The sequence below is a fragment of the Felis catus genome, chromosome C1 (genome assembly GCF_018350175.1).
Source record: "Felis catus isolate Fca126 chromosome C1, F.catus_Fca126_mat1.0, whole genome shotgun sequence".
NCBI classification, from domain to species: domain Eukaryota; kingdom Metazoa; phylum Chordata; class Mammalia; order Carnivora; family Felidae; genus Felis; species Felis catus.
The window spans coordinates 140,310,238-140,322,448 of record NC_058375.1 but is presented as its reverse complement, the minus strand read 5'-3'; positions in this window follow the sequence as shown (position 1 = coordinate 140,322,448).

Here is a 12,211-nt window from a genome sequence, read left to right as displayed (position 1 = left end):
AAGAATTTGAAAGGTTGCAAGAGAAAAGACAGTTACAAAGGAAATCCCATAAGGCTATCGGCCGATTTTCAGGAGAAATTTTGTAGGCCAGAAGGGAGTGGCACAATATATGCAAAGTGCTAAAAGGGTAAAATCTGCAGCCAAGAATACCAGCAAGGCCAACATTCAGAATAGAAGGGGAGATAGAGTTTCCCAAGCAAAAGTTAAATGAATTCATGACCACTAAACCAGCCCTGTAAGAAAGGTAGGGATCTGAGTGGAAAACAAAAACCATAAGCAAGGGAAAGGAAAATAGGGAGCACAAATGCAAAAACAAGTATATCTAAAATCAGTCAAGAGAAGCACAAAATTAAAAGATACAGGGGCACCTGGGTGGCTTGTTGGGTTAAGTGTCCAATTTTGGCTCAGGTCATGCTCTCATGGTACGTGAGTTCGAGCCCTGCATCAATCGGGCTCTTTGCCGTCAGCACAGAGCCCACTTCAGATCCTCTGTATCCCTCTCTTTCTGCCCCTCCCCCACTGGCACTCTCTCACGTATGCATACTCTCAAAAATAAACATTTAAAAAAATTTTTTTAGAGAATGTAAAATATGATACCAAATATCTGAAATATGGAGGGGAGAAGAATAAAGAATGAGTTCAAAATTAAGCAGCCATCAGCTTAATATAGAGTATGCAGATATTATATATAAACCAAATGGTAACCACAAATCGAAAACAGTAGTAGATATTCAAAAAAAAATAAAGAGTAAGGAATGCAAGTATTTCACTAAAGTCAACTAATCATGAGAAAAGAGAGCAAGAGAAGAGAAGAACAGAGAGGAACTAAAAAACAACCATAAAACAAGTAACAAAATGGCAACAAATATATATCAACAATTACTTTGAATGTAAATGAATTAAATGCTCCAATCAAAAGACATAGAGTGACAGAATGGATAAAGAGAAAAAAGCCCCACCTATATGTTGCCTATGAGTCATTTCAGACCTAAAGAAACATGCAAATTCAAAGTGAAGCAATGGGGTAACATCATTCAAATGGATATGAAAAGAAAGCTGGAATAGCAATACTTAGACAAAATAGACTTTAAAACACAGGCTACATAACAAGGGACAAAGTAAATAAAAATAGTAAAATAGTAAAATAGTAAAAATAGTAAAAATAGTAAATAAAATAGAACTCAAAAATCAGAAATGAAAGGGAGAAATAACAATTTACACCACAAAAATACAAGAGATTGTAAGAGAATATTATAAAAAATTATATGCCAACAATTGGACAATGTAGAAGAAACAGATAACTTCCTAGAAACATATAACCCCCAAAATTGAATCAAGAAGAAATAGAAAATTTTAACAGACAGATTATCTGCAGTGAAATTGAATCAAAAAACTCCCAGCAGACAGAAGTCTAGGGCCAGACAGCTTCACCAGGGAATTCTACCAAACATTTAAAGAAGAGTTAATACCTATTCTCAAACTATTCCAAAAAGAGAAGAGGAAGGAGAAACTTCCTAATTCATTCTATGAAGCCAACATTACCCAGATACCAAAACCAGATAATGACACTACAAAAAAAGAGAACTATAGGCCAATATCTCTGATGAACATAGAGGCAAAAAATCTTTAACGAAACACTATCAACCCAAATCCAATGATACATTAAAAAAAAAATCACTCACCACAATCAAGTGGGATATATCCCTGGGATGCAAGGTGGTTCAATACTCCCAAGTCAATCAATATGATACATCACATCAATAAAAGAAGGTATAAAAGCCATGTGATGATTTCAATAGAAGTAGAAAAAGCATTCGACAAAGTACAACATCTATTCATGATAAAAACCCTCAACAAAGTATGTTGAGGGGAAACATATCTCAAAATCATAAAGGCTATATATGAAAAACCCACAGCTAATATCATACTCAGTAGTGAAAAACAGAAAACATTTCTTTTCCCAAGGGTCAGGAACAAGACAGGGATGTCCACTCTCACCACTATTATTTAACATAGCACCAGAAGTCCTAGACGCAGCAAACAGGCAAGAGGAAGGAATAAAAGGTATCCAGATTGGTAAGGAAGAAATAAAACTTTCACTATTTGCAGATGACTTGATACTGTACATAGAAAGGCCTAAAGACTCCACCCAAAACCTACTACAACTGATAAATGAATTCAGTAAGGTTGCAGGATACAAAGTTAATGTACAGAAATACATGGCATTTATATGTACAAATTATGAAGCAACAGAAAGAGAAATTAAGAAAACAATCCCATTTACAATTGTACCAAAGATAATAAAATATTTAGGAATAAACTTAAGGAGATGAAATACGTATACTCTGAAAAGTATAAAACACTGATGAAAGATATTGAAGAGGACACAAACAAGTAGAAAGATATTCTATGCTCATGGATTAGAAGAACAAATAATGTTAAAATTTCCATACCATCCAAAGCAATCTACATATTTCATGCAATCCCTATCAAAATACCAGCAATGATTTTTGATAGAACTGGAACAAAAAATTCTAAAATTTACCTGGAACCACAGAAGACCTCAAATAGCCAAAAGAATTTTTAAAAAGAAAAACAAAGCTGGAGGTACCACAATTCCAAATTTCAAGTTATATACTACATGTAATCAAAACAGAGGGATACTGGCATGAAAATAGGCACATAGATCAATGGAATAGAATAAAAAGCCAAAAAAAACCACAGTTATATAGTCAATTAATCTTGGACAAAGGAGGAAAGAACATGCAATAGGGGAAAAGCCTCTTCAACAAATGGTGTTGGGAAAACTCATGTTAGATGGCAACATGCAAAAGAATGAAACTGGACCACTGGCTTACACAATACACAAAGATAAATTCAAAATGGATTAAGGACATAAATGTAAGACCTGAAACTATAAAAATCCTAGAAGATAGCACAGGCAGTAATTCAACAAAACTAGAAGGCAGCCTACAGAATGGGAGAAAGTATTTACAAATTACATCCAATAAAGAGTTGGTATCCAAAATACATAAAGATCTTATACAACACCCAAAACCCAAATAATCCAATTTAAAAATGGGCAGGGGCACCTGGGTGGCTCAGTCAGTTGAGCGACCGACTTCAACTCAGGTCATGATCTCACGGTCTGTGAGTTCAAGCCCCACGTCAGGCTCTATGCTGACAGCTGAGAGCCTGGAGCCTGCTTCCGATTCTGTGTCTCCCTTTTTCTCTGCCCCCTGCCCTGTTCACACTCTGTCTTTATCTCTCAAAAAGTGAATAAACATTAAAAAAAAAAAATGGGCAGAACACATGAAAAGACATTTCTCCAAAGAAGACATACAGATAACCAACAGACACAAGAAAAGATGCTTAATATTACTCATTATCAGGGAAATACATATCAAAACTACAATGAGAATATCACCTTACACCTGTCAGAATGACTGGAATCAAAAACACAAGAAAAAACAAGGATTGGAGAAGATGTGGAGAAAAAGGAACCTTTGTGCACTGCTGGTGGGAGTGCAAACTGGTGCAGTCACTGTGGATAATGGTATGGAGGTTCTTCACAAAGTCAAAAATGGAACTACCCTGTGATCCAGTAATCACATTACTGGGTATTTGCTCAAAAAATGCAAAAACATTAATTCAAAGGGACAGATGCAACCCTATGTTTATTGCAGCAATAACAATATTGTGGAAATAGACCCAAGTGTCCATCAACAGATGAATGGATAAATAAGATGTAGTGCACACACACACACACACACACACACACACACACACTCACAGGACTATTATTCAGCCATAAAACATGAAACCTTGCCATTTGCAATAATGTAAGGCAATTTAAGAATTTAAGAAAAAATGAACAAAGAAAAAAGAGACAAACCAAGAAACAGACTGTTAACTCTAGAAAGCAAACTGGTGGTTATCAAAGGGAAGATGGGTGGGGGGATGGGTGAAATAGGTGATAAGGATTAAAGAGTATATTTATCATGAGGAGCACGGGGTAATGTAGAAAATAGTTGAGTCACTATATTGTGCAATGGAAACTAATATAACACTCTATGTTAACGATACTGGAATTAAAATTAAAAATTTTTAATTTGGGGCGCCTGAGTGGCTCAGTTGTTGAGTATCTGACTTCAGCTCTGGTCAAAGTCTTGTGGTTTGTGAATTTCCAACCTCACACTGGGTTTGCTGCTGTCAACACAGAGCCCACTTCGTATCCTCTGTCCTCTCTCTTTCTGTCCCTCCCCCACTCATGCTGTTTCTCAAAAATAAATTAAAATTTTTTAATTAAAAAGTTTTAAAATAAAAAAAATTTAAAAATTTTAAAAAAGAGTGACCTAGTCAAGTCCAAATCAATTCAAGGATTTGTTCAAGCCCCACTTCCTCTATGAAGCCTTTTCTAACTACTTCATTCTTCACTGACCTTTTCTTTTCCTTCATCTGTATAGCACCTGGTTTACACCACACCATTTTGCACTTGATTATATAATTGTACACGTTTTTTCTTTTAATTTCTTGTTGTCTTCAATTGTTTCTCTCATACCAAGAATCCAAATACCTACTAAATTTGAACACAGTACTAAACATGCCATAATAATCTTCATTCTCATCTTACTAGCCAAGATATTTTAAATTGTTTCATAAGTGTTTTATGCTCCCCACATTGTATCAATACATGTAAGCTATAACTTAATTATCCAGAAGATTAAAATTCAGGCTTTGAACATATGATTTCCAATCATATTTCCAAGCACTTAAAACCATGTTGCTGCTATAAAACTGTAGTAATTAAGACAGAGTGGTATTGGAACAAGGAGAGACTAACCAATGAATAGAAAAAGTCTAAGAAATAGACCTGTAAAAAAGTAGTCACTCAATTTATGACCAACAGGATACTGCCGTGCAGCTGGATCAGTTGGATATTTATATACGAAAGAAATATATTTTTGCTTTTACCTTCTACCATACTCAATCATTTCCAAACGCATTGTAAATCTAAATCATAGGGAATATAGTCAATGATATTGTAATTGCATTGCATGGGGATATGTGGTAGCTATATTTGCAGTGAACATAACATAACAGAGTTGTTGAATCTCTATGTTGTATATCTGAAACTAATGAAAGATCATGTGTCAACTATACTTAAAAAATAAAAATTAAAAATAAAATATACAGAAACTGAATAAATACATGGGAAAAATTAAAGCTTTTAGAAGGGGGGGGAAAAGAGTCTTTGTGACCTTGCAGTAGGAAAGGATTTTGTTGTTTTTTTTTAAACAGGATACAAGCCATACAGGATGGAAATTGATTGTGTCATATTAAAATTAAGAACTTTTAATTCATCAAAAGACATCAAGAAGGAGAAGGCAATTAACAGAGTTGAAGACATGCATATACAACAGTCCAGCCATACACACACACACACACACACACACACACACACACACACACACACACATCCAACAAAGGACTTATATCCAAAATATATAAGAACTTCTAAAGTCAGTGAAAAAAGAAAAACAAAAGTGAAAGACTTAAACATTTACAAAGAAAGATAGCCAAATGGCCAGTAAGCATGAAAGGGTGCTCTACTTTATTAATTATCAGAAATGCAAAATAAACCTCCAATAACCACACCACCACATGTCCCAAGAATGGCTAAAATGAAAAAGTTTTGACAGATGTATAGCAACTACAGAGTTGTTGGAAAATGATAAAAACACTTCAGAAAAGAGTTTGGGAATTCTAAAGCTTAACATACCCTAAGACCTAGCAATTCCACTCTGAGATCTAAACCAACAGAAATGCACACATCTGTTCAAAAAAAAAGACAAATACTCCTATAAAAGACTATACCACCACGATATATGATAACCACAAGAAAGATATTGCTTAAATGCCCATCAATACCAGAATGGATAAATCAGCTGGGGAATAGCTACATAACAGGATATTATATAATAATTAAAATGAATGCTTTATCACTATGTGCAACAAAATGATGACACTAATAAACAATGCTGTGTAAAAGAAGCCAGATGCAAAAGAGCACATACTATATAATTACATGAATATGAACTACAGAAATAGAACTGCTACTAGAAGTCAGGGTGATGCTTACCCTTGGGAGGGGAAGGGGAATAACTGGAAAGAAGGACAGGGCTTCTAGGGTGTTGGTAATGTTCTCTGTTCTGAATTTGAGTATTGATTACATAGGTAATTTAGCTGTGAAAACTGGAGTGGCACATTTATATGCATTTTTTGCATGCATATCATATTTAAATATAAAATTTAAAAAGATACAACAAATCCACTCTTAAGATAGTGGGAGAACCTATCCAAAGATAACCTGTACATAAAAAGACTCTTAAACTATATTGGTTAAAAAGGAATTAAAATTTGGGGCGCCTGGGTGGCGCAGTCGGTTAAGCGTCCGACTTCAACCGGGTCACGATCTCGCGGTCCGTGAGTTTGAGCCCCGCGTCAGGCTCTGGGCTGACGACTCAGAGCCTGGAGCCTGTTTCCGATTCTGTGTCTCCCTCTCTCTCTGCCCCTCCCCCATTCATGCTCTGTCTCTCTCTGTCCCAAAAATAAATAAACGTTGAAAAAAAAAAAAGGAATTAAAATTTATAGTTAACTCTGAAAAAATTATGAAACAAAATTATGTTTTTTCTTTTTAAATAGGTATAAGTTCAACTATCCATTAATTGTTCAACAAAGCGATAAGCTTGCAAACCAATTCATTTTTCTTAAATATTATTTTTGACATATTTTACACTTTTTATAATCATGATCAATTTTGCTAAGAGCTTAAAAAGTTTTCCAAGAACCTCTTAATCCTTGGATACTTAAATCATTCTCTTTTACAGTTTCTAACCTTAAGTCATCCTAGTAGATTTTCTCTCTTTAATTATTAGTTGACCTAACAGTTGTTTCATCATATTAAATTATTTCATAAAATGTTTCATTTCTGTTACACTTGCAATTTTATTTCAGTGTACTTACATGTAATGCTTTGGTTATGAAATTTCCTTCCTTAAAAGGAAACAGGCAAAACAGACAAGGTTGAAATGCTATAATCTGCTTTGATCTTATAATACAATAAAAAAAGAGGCTCTAAGTGCTTTAATTTTGTATTGTGTAATATTACATTTAAATTAAAACTTCCGACATATTCTAGTATAAAGAGCAATATTCCTGTATTAAAAATGAGTGACAATTTAATGACACAAAAAATAGGCATTAAACTTTTTCAACATTGGTTTGTACTCCTAGCTTAGGCTGTTTTCCTAGAAGTTGAATTTTTAGTAGCTTTGAAGATTAAAAGCCATCCTTGTCACAAACTCCACAAACAAGTGCCTGCCAAAGGTCCAGTTCTGTTGCCGGAAGAATGCTTCAGCACAGTGCCTGTCACATAGATGTGCACTAACAGATGTTGTAAAATTGATGCTGACTAATTTAATGGTGGTTCAGAAAAGTACCCCAGCTTTGATGGGGTCAAACTGAAACTTTGTCCTAGTGTACCATTTTAATCCAAAAATCTCGTGTAGAAAGATCCCCAATTAGTTTCAGATCAGTTCAACATGTTTTACGATTGCGACACAGTTGGAACAGTTAATGAAATACACTGCCTAATCTCCCAAATATTGCATGGTACATACTTACACTTAAAAAAAAAAAGTCACTTTTTATCTAAATTCAAATTTATCTGAGTGTACTCTATTTTTGTTTGCAAAATCTGGTGATCCTAAGTGACAACATTGCTATCAAACAGCAGTGATTTTTTTTTTCTTTTCTCCAGTTTTATTAAAACATCGACATAAAACATCATGTAACTCTAAGGTAGATGCCATAATTCTTTAATATATTAATATATTGCAAAATGATTATCATAATAACTTTGGCTAACATCTATCACCTCAAATAATTATTTTTTTTCTAGCAACAAGAATTTTTAAGGTCTACTCTGAGAAACTTTCAAATATGCAATACAGTATTGTTAGCTATAGTCACCATACTGTATAATACATCCTCATAACTTATAACTGGAAGTTCATACATTTTCACCACCTTCACCCATTTTTCTCACCCCATCCATCAATGCTGGCAACTATCAGTCTGTTTCCTGTTTCTATAAAATCAGTATTCCTGATTCTGCATATTAGTGAGATCATACAGAAATTGTCTTTCCCTGTCTGACATTTCACTTAACATCACACCCTTAAGATTCATTCATGTTGTCACAAATGGTAAGATTTCCTTCTTTTCTGGCAGAATAATATTCCATATACATACACCCTGCATTTTCTTTATCCATACATCTGCCAGTGAACATTTAAGTTTTCATGTCTTGGCTATTGTATGCTGTATGAAGTGTTGAATCATTATATTGTACACCTGAAACTAATATCACATGGTATGTTAACTAGAATTTAAATAAAAACTTCTCTTAAAAAGGTGACAAAAAGAAAAAAAATCAATGGAGTAAAAAAGGCAGCCTATGGAATGGGAGAAAATATTTGCAAACCACATATCTGATAAGGAGTTAATATCCAAAATACACAAGAAATTCATGCAACTAAATAGCCAAAAAAAAAAAAATCCTGAAATTCTCAGATAATCTAATTTAGAAATAAGGCATAGTGCCTGAATAATCATTTTTCCAAATAAGGTATTCAAATGGCCATCAGGCATGGAAAGCTGCTCAATATCACTAATCACGAAAATGCAAATCAAAACCACGATGAGATATCACCTCACACCTGTTAGAATAGCTATTATCCAAAAGAAAAAAATAAACACTAGCAAGTACCTAAAGAAAAGGGAACCCTTGAAAACTGTTATTGGGAATGTAAATTTGTGCAGCCACTATGGAAGGGTTTTGAAAAATTAAAAATCAACCTATCATACGATCCAGGAATTCTACTTTTGGGTGTATATCTAAAGGAAATTAAATCACTATCTCAAAGAGATATCTGCATCTTCATTCTCACTGCGGCATTATTTACAATAGCCAAATAATAGTGACTTATGATGGTGTGATTATAGAGGGACTTTAATAGAATAGCAAACTGAAGGTTTTTTAATGTTCAAATACCTACTAACATTGAAAAGGGTACAAGATTTAATGACCCTGAATAATTAGCACTTTTAGAATTGACTAAGGCTTCCATGACTCAGCATTTTTTTATTTCAGGTTTTTGCCTTGAAAGATCATGGTTACTATAGTTCATTGATTGCTGTTTTCTTCTTTCTCCTATTTTTCTTAAAAAAAAACTCTAAGTTATGTCTTTACTATTGGAATCAATAATATTTTGATATAAATTTTATTCCTCAGATTTCAATTTGATTACAGGCGGACATGAAATCCATTTGTCATTTGCTTACACAGCATGTGACTTCATTTGCCATTATTTAAAGTTATTTTAGCACTTCTGGGAAGATGGTGAGTAGGAGGATCCTGAGCCCACCTCATCCCATGGACACACCTAGATAATAGCCATATTAGCACAACTTACCCAAAAATGACCCTAACCCTGGCAGAACAGACTATCCACAATTAATCTTAGGAGGCCACATGAAAAACGGTAGGAGGGGCAGCGGTCAAGTCAAGAACTAAGCTCTAGGTGAGACTAACCAAAACAGGAGGGGCACCACAAGTATGGAAAAGGGAGAAGAGCCGACCCCACACCAGCAGGACCTGCATCAGGAAGAGGAGTCCTTATACCATTTGGCTTTGAACACTAGTGGGGTTTAACTTCCTGAGTTTTTACAATCAGTGAGGCCTAACACTAGGTTCTTTAAAAATCAGCAGGCTCCCCTCTGGGAAAGCCTAAGGACAATAGAAATCTGAGTCCCTGCCATTAAAGAGACAGCATAACAAACAACACTTCAGAGATACATCATAGAGGTAACAGTGTGAAAAGCACATGAGGTATATATGAAGGAGATTTATTTACTAATCTCAGAATGTGTACTAGAGGGACAAGAATCATCAAGAGACTTCTCTAAGAACAGAAGAGCTGGCAGGTATCATTTCTCTCCTCGTCCCCCACTTCCCACACTAGGTAGCCCAACCCTTGCAGGAACCGGTGGAACACTTTCTACTTGGCACTTCTAACACCTCAGGCCCCACCCTCACATTATCCTGAGGCTCCTCCCACTTCAACCACCCGATTCAGCAGGAGTTACTCCAAAGAAGCTCCTGTCATTTAGCATCCTGCAAGTAGCCCCTTCAGGGACTGGTGTCATCATACCAGTGACTCTTTCCCTGGGGAGAGGAGAGGATAACCATATACACAAGTTTGACTACAGCCACAATATACATCTGATCTGACTACCCATCCCAACACCAAAAAACCTCTCAGAGGGCAACACAGGGAGAGGGGCCCACAAGAAAGATTAACGGGAATTCTTTGAGTGGAAAGAAAAGGCCATGATCCAGAATAAAGAAATTATGAAAGGAAAAAATCTCACAGATAAACAAAAACATAATAAAAGTAGATTAATCACTTATAAAACCAGTATGGGGGGGGCGCCTGGGTGGCGCAGTCGGTTAAGCGTCGGACTTCAGCCAGGTCACTATCTCGCGGTCCGGTGAGTTCGAGCCCCGCGTCAGGCTCTGGGCTGATGGCTCAGAGCCTGGAACCTGTTTCCGATTCTGTGTCTCCCTCTCTCTCTGACCCTCCCCCGTTCATGCTCTGTCTCTCTCTGTCCCAAAAATAAATAAATGTTGAAAAAATAAAAATAAAAAAAAAAAATAAAACCAGTATGGGGATTAAAACACAAAAGCAGTAAAAATCAATTATATCTACAGAAGCTAGTCAAGGAAATTACAAAATATGTCCAATATGACATCATATACATAAAATGTGGGGACAGGCAAAAATTTAATGCTTTTAGGGGCGCCTGGGTGGCTCAGTCAGTTAAGCGTCCAACTTTGGCTCAGGTCATGATCTCACAGTTTGTGAGTCCGAGCCCCGCGTCAGGCTCTGTGCTGACAGCTCAGAGCCTGGAGCCTGCTTCACATTCTGTGTCTCCCTCTCTCTCTGCCCCTTCCTTGCTCATGCTGTGTCTCTCTCTGTCTCAAAAATAAATAAACATTAATTAAAAAAAAAAATTTAATGCTTTTAGACTGGGTTCAAACTTAAGTGACCATTGGGGTGCGTGGGTGGTTCAGTTGGTTAAGCGTCCAACTTTAGCTCAAGTCACGACCTCACAGTTCATGAGTTCAAGCCCTGCATTGGGCTCTGTGCTGACAGCTCAGAGCCTGGAGCTTGCTTTGGATTCTGTGTCTCCCTCTCTCTCTGCCCTTCCCCTACTTATGCTCACTGTCTTCCTCTCTCTCAAAAATAAACATTAAAAAAAAATTGTGATCAACTTTGTATATAGATTGCTATACGCATAAGGTGTTAATGCTATATGCATAAGATGCTAATGGTAACCACAAATCAAAAACCTGTTCTAAATATCCAAAAATGAAGAGAAAGGAATCCAAGCAAATCACTAAAGACAGCACTCAAACAGTGAGAGAAGAGCATGAGAAGAAAGGAAAAGAGAAGTACAAGAACCACTATAAAACAAGTAACAAAATGGCAATCAGTAAACACCTCTCAGTAATTACTTTGAATGTAAATGGACTAAATATTTTAATCAGAAGACATAGGGTGACTGAATGGATAAAAAAAACAAGACATATGCTGCCAACAAGAGACTGATTTCAGACCTAAAGACACAAGCAGATTGAAAGTGAGGGGTTGGAAAAGCATTTACCATTCTAATGGGAGTAAAAAGAAAGCTGGGGTAGCAATACGTACCTCAAACAAAATTAGACTTTGAAACAAAGTATGTAATGAGGACAAGAAGGACACTACATCAAGGGAGTATCCAAAAAAAAAGGATAGAACAATTGTAAATATGCAGCCAACATGAGAACACCTAAATACATAAAGCAACTAACTATTAAGAGACATAAAGAAATTAACAGTAGTCCAATGATAGTAGAGGGCTTTAACACCCCATTTACATCAGTGGATAGACCATCCAAACAGAAAATGAACATGAACACACTGGACCAGATGGACCTAAAAGATATATTCAGAACATTCCAGCAGAAGGGGTGCCTGGGTGGCTCAGTCAGGTAAGCATCTGATTTCAGCTCAGGTCATGATCTCACAGCTCTTGTGTTCAA